This window comes from Solanum stenotomum, chromosome 4 (genome assembly GCF_019186545.1).
Source record: "Solanum stenotomum isolate F172 chromosome 4, ASM1918654v1, whole genome shotgun sequence".
Taxonomy (NCBI): Eukaryota; Viridiplantae; Streptophyta; class Magnoliopsida; order Solanales; family Solanaceae; genus Solanum; species Solanum stenotomum.
Window position 1 is genome coordinate 25,524,262 of NC_064285.1, and position 5,998 is coordinate 25,530,259.

Consider the following 5,998-nt stretch of genomic DNA (forward strand, 5'->3'; position numbering starts at 1 on the left):
ACTTGAGCAACACCTTTAAGTTGTTAAGCGGTTAATTCTGCCTATTCCATCGGTATCGCACCCATTAACATCAAAACCTTATATACCTCATCAATGAACTCTTGAGGATCTTCCTCTATTTTGGAACCATGAAACTCCGGGGGATTCATTCTAGTGAAGTCCCTCACTATAGTTGTTGTCGTATCCATATTTGGGTTCACGGGGAGGACAACCTCCATATTGGCTTGGGCCATCATGGATTGAGCCAACACTTGAAAAGAAGCCTAAAACTCTCCATTAGTCACCTGTTCAGCCAAAGAGTTGGCATGTACTAGAGGAGCTTATCGATGCATATTCTCACCAGCATTCTTTCTAACGTATGCTCTTCGAAGGGCCATATCCTGAAAAGGATCGGATAAGCACTACACCATTTTAGTCCTATGGCCACATTAAATCTAGACAACACTTATAAAGCGTTGCCAAAAATATTTTTGGGTACACTTTTAAAGTGTAGCTTTAGTTTTTAGCTTTTGACGACGATAATATTGGCAACACTTGTAAAGCGTGTTCTTTAATAGTATAGGCTACACTTTATAAATGTTGTTAAATTATGATATAATTGACAACACCTATTTACACATATGACTACACTTTTAAGCATGCTATTTTTGTAGTTCTAAAAACAACACTTTATAAGTGTGACCTTATATGTTTCCTAAAATATTTCCAATTTTTTCACTAAATTATTATATTCCCTCCTAAATATTTTACTCTCCTTCCAATTTCTGATTGGCCAATAAAAACAACACTGATCATAAACGATGTTGTTTGCCCCAAATAAAAAAACTAATACGCAGGTATCATTGTTGTTCATTAACTTTCTCGTCATACATAGCTTCGACAGAGTCTCATAAAAGCGTCTCTTCGCCAGAATCAATACACTAAGAAACTGCCCAAATCACATGTATCTTTGAAGATTTTGTTCATAAACTTTCTCGTCGGCTTCTGCAAACAATTCCTATATGCAGGTATCATTGTTGCAAACCCTTTTCAGATCTGTTCTAATTTTTTGCTTCATGGGGTTTTTGATTTTTTTGTTATTTTGATTTTTTAATGGAATTTGAAGTTTGTTAGGGTTTTTTATGAGGTGAATTTAAGATTTGAACTGGGAACTGGGAACTGGGAATAGGTTATCTAATGTGCTGGGAAATTGTAGAATAGTAGTCAATTTGCCTTTATTTATGGGATTAATGGGGTTGCATTAAGATGGAATTTAAAGTAAGTTAAGCTTTTATGAGCTAAATCTGTGAGTGGGACAAGGAATTGGTCACTGTACATTTCTCTCTTCTTTGATGACGGATGGTGAGTTTCCTACTTCTTCTGCGCCTTCGTTTGGGAAAATGGAGAAACAGTTCGAAGAATTCCGACATTGTTTGGAGAAGTTGGGGAGTCTACTGAAGCGGATATGGGTTGTGGTGACTAAGATATATTTGGTCACTCGACTCATATGTGCCAGCCTTCTTCTCGTTCAGATGATTACCTTTTCATTTTATGCGTTTTTAAAATGTTAGATGCAATTTTAGATCTAAATAATCTTCACATTTTTCAGAATTTCAATTTCATTATATTACATATTGTTTAAGCTTGGTTGCAAGGTATTCTGGAGTGGTACTGTAAATTGAGTTTTGAAAGGCTTCTATTTCATTTTGTTTTCTTTTAGATTATCTATGACTATGTATGAGTAAGTTGCTTTTTAGTTTAAGGTAGCATGTACATGAGGAGCAACCCAATATTGAAATATTTATCTGAAAGTTTGTATTTGAGGAAAGAGAGAGGCTCTTTCTCGAAGCACTGGCTCAAAAGGAAGCTCAAGAGGTAGAAGAAGAAGAACGAAGGAGAGTGGAAGATGAGGAAGAAAAGGCGAAACAATGCCAGGTACACATAATTGGCGCCAAATGTACTTCCACGTCCTCTTCTCTTTATTTACGTAGCAGTAAACTTTGAGTTATGTGGGTTGTGTTTATTGTTTGTAGCTGCTTATTTATGGGGTTAAATTGAAGTTAATGGATGTTTGTACAATAGACATTGTGTGACGTGAAATAAAATTGAGGAAGTTATGAAAGAAGCAGAAGTTTACTAGCATTTTTTGGTTATAAAAGCTAATCTGAAGTGATTGACCCTCCTAATCCTAGTAGTGCAGTCTATTCTAAAACAAGCAAAGAGAATCTTGCATTTTTGGGGATTCGAATAAACTTTTTAGCAGTTGGAGACATTGTAGTGGATGCTTTCTAGAGACGTAAAAGCATGTTCTGGTTTGACAATGATCATAATGCAGAGAGAATGCACATAAGAGTTGGTCAGTGGAGACAAATGGTCAAACAAACTATTCCAATTTAGTTCCATATTTTGAATATGTCTACATAATGGAGTGGAAAATATAACATATCATGTGCTTCTTTGACTGCATAAATTAGTTTGAGTTTTCCAGATTATTGATCTCAGCCTCCAGCTTACACTTATTTCAAGTAGATGGCAGTGCTTTTAGTGTCACACTTTTTGTATCTTAAGTTAAACCTCCGAAATTGTATTACCATTATCTAGGAGAGTATATACCTATTTGCATAATTGACATAAAGGGACTTTTTGGAGCTTAGTTCCTTGCCTAATTACTAATTTGCTTCTATTTAATAAGCTTCACTATAATTATGTTTTCTGCTTAGATAGTTTGTATAGTTAGCTAGAGATTTTTTTGTATGCTCAAATGCCATATCTTGTAAATTATGCATCTTCTTGATGCTGTTATTAATACCACTTATCTTATCAAAAAAAAATAAAAAATAAAAATAAAATTATGTTTTCTGCTTTATGTTTAGCAACTTTGAGGGTTATTGATTTATATCTTGAAAATAGTAGTGTGTCCAGTACTAAATGCCCAAATGCGGATTTTCATGTATGGGATTTAATTCGTTATACCTGCATAGTCTTTATGGAAAGTTTATAGATCACATGCGAGATTGTTAGCGTAACCAAATGGAAAGTTGCCATTTATGGGGAATTCATGAAATCGAAGCATAAGGTACAACTTGAATCTCACTACTCTCGCTTGAGTTCTGTGTTAATGACTTTGTTACTCTCTGTTTTTTGTGAGCAGTACTTGTAGGGAGTAAATTAGTTAATGAACATCTTTATTGTTTACCTGATTCTAATATTAAGATCTTCTGTACTTCCTATCATTTAACATGAATTACAAACATGTGTTGACAGTCATGCTCTCGTGGAACGTCATGCAACTTTATCCATTGTTTTCGCAATCCTGGTGGAGATTATAAATAGGCGGACATGGATAAAGCACTGCGAAGATACTGGCTTACGAAGATGGCTGCTTTGTTTGGGTATTCTGATGAGTCTGTCTATGATAGACAGCTTGAACGGAAAAAGTCAGAACGGATGTTGAATTCCTACAAGATACTGGAAGCTAATTCTGACAGGTCCGTTAGTTTTTGGTATTTTCATGTGAACTTAATAACGTATTGAACCATATCTTTATACTTCCGTCTTTTATAAAAGAATATGTTGATCTATATGTTCTTGTAGATTTCTCAGCTGCTCAGTCATTTCCATAACAGGAGATTCTAGGTTACCAGCATCTAGTTGGACTTTCTCGTCATTTTTCTCCTAAAATAAAGTAGAGCCATCACCAACATATACAAATTTCTCAGGAACTGGTACTCTTTTACAATTATTGCTTGTGTCTTCTTCATCTTTCATTTCATTGTTTTGCTCGCCAACCTTAGGTTCTTCCATATGGTGACTCTTTCTCTTGCCTCTCCTTCCATATACCATCAAAGGACTACTAGTGCTAGCATCATGTAACGTCCTAGATAACAGATCTTTAGGAAGGAAGGCAACTTTCTTATTTTTAACACTATTAAAATTCTAATGTTGGAGTAGTGTTTTTCTTCATTTATTGTCATCTATTTGAATTTTTTTAGACTAAATCTGATTTCAGGAGCTTGTATGTTGTCTATATTAAGCAATATTTTATCACGTAAAAAGCGTATGTATTTCAGCTAGTTCTGGCATGTTGTTGTTCCAGGATGAATTAGAGGCAGAACTTAAAGAATTAGAAGAGCAGTTGCTTCAACCAGTAGATACAGTTCCTGCTGCTCCAGTCCATGTTCCTGCAGGGAAGCAACCTGTTCGGCTCATTCCTTCGAAGCGTACAGCTGAAGAAGATGAACTTGCTGCGTTGCAAGCAGAGATGTGGCTCTTTGAGCTAGATTTTGTGGTTAATGTTCAGAAGTGAATTTTATGAGATACATTGAATGAAGTTGCCTTGTGATGAAGTGTATGTACCCTCTTAGCTAAACTTTGTTTCACAATATTTGTGTTTTTTATTTTCCAGACGAAAAGATCAGAATAGAACACCAGAATCAGAGCAGATGAATAAGCATTGTGCTGCAAGTGTAGTTCCTAAAGGTATTCACTATCTTTTGTTGTGGTTTATCGATGATTGCTCATCTAATGCTCATACACACAGACAGTTCTCGCCGCCAAAACTACTTCCTCTGCTTTTTGACAACTTGTTGCACCCTTTTATATTGTCGAATAACATCATTCTATCTATTTTATGGTGGTAAATTATGTCGTGCAACCATTTGTAAAGCAAGAGATTATGGAAAGAGAATCCGAGTTGGTGAAAAAATAGGCAGAGGCCTTATTTTGGATTATACTATAACCTAATGAATATCTATAGCCTATTGGTTGATCACCATTTGAGAGTTATATCGCCAGGTTGATTTCACCTTGTTTTCACCCGGAATCTTCAAGTTTTTACTCTCATGCCTCAACAGCACAACCACATCCCCCTAGGGATAAGGAAAACTTTCTCTATTAAGAAATGAATCCAGTTTCTTATCATAATTCTGATTTGGTACTTTATCTATTGTTTATATTATTTCATGGCAATCTGGTAATAAAACTAACCTTTTTTTAGCAAAACTTCAAAACACTATTCGGCAGTCTAAGTCTGTATGGCATTTTATTATAAATAGAAGATAGAGTAGGTTTATTGGCTCAAGAAGAAAATACCTCACTTTAGCCATGTATTTTGATGCATTGAGGGAAAATTAAGTATAGCAGCTTCACTGTCATTATCTGATTTGATCTAAACCATATGTCGTTTAATTAAAAGGCTGTCATTTTTCCTTTGAAACTTCAAAACTGGGAACTAGGTCACTGGTTCAGCAAGGTTAGCTTAAATAGTTGAATGACTTGGATGTATTAATGTCTCAGTTGTTCTTAACTCGTGGCATATCAACGTATTTCTAATGAAGATTTTGTTATCTAGCTCACTTGGATTTATCTATTATCAGTACTCATTTTTGCATGTTACTGCTTTTCACTGTTATACATGATTTATTTTTTTAAAAAAAAATGATCTAAGTTGACTCTTGTTGCTGTTACAGAGATCAAAGATGAATTATCGTGCATGGTATCACCGCTGCTGGTTAGTTTCCTACATGTCAGAGGAACAGGTGAGATGAAGGCCCATGGAATGATATTTCTTTTGCGATTCCTGCCAGATTAATTTCACTGACTATGCAGAGCAGGCAAAATTTTGGTCAGTGGTCATCGTGTGATAAAGTGTTTCGGTTATTCCTGATCTTCCATTGAACATGGGCTCAGTTTTCTTCAATAGCATTCATGTTGTTTGATTTTGATTTTCTTTGACGATGATAATTTCCTCTTCCAATCATTAATGTTGCTTTTAATTCAGTTTGTTTTGATTTGGAACAGAGTGCTTAGTTTAACAATGTGAAATTTGTGTCTCAAATCTACATTGTAGTCCTCCTTCCCATGGCAAGAGCTGAAGAATCAAAAGTGTAATCTTGTGAACTAGCTAGCCATCCCTATGTAGTAGCTACTGTAATTGTGTAATAGGCTTTCCCTTTACAAGAGTGATACGGTGATGTTTACATACTATGGTTGTTTATGCAGATTATCATTAACTATGGTT

General features: G+C 35.2%; 1 long non-coding RNA gene across 1 annotated transcript; it reads left to right on the plus strand.

Moving 5' to 3' along the window:
- Positions 1-880: 880 nt before the first annotated feature.
- On the plus strand, positions 881-3,321 carry LOC125861905 (uncharacterized). The gene is made up of 3 exons (XR_007446005.1): positions 881-1,007; positions 1,737-1,914; positions 3,244-3,321. It is a non-coding gene; the product is annotated as an uncharacterized LOC125861905 (long non-coding RNA).
- Positions 3,322-5,998: the final 2,677 nt, after the last annotated feature.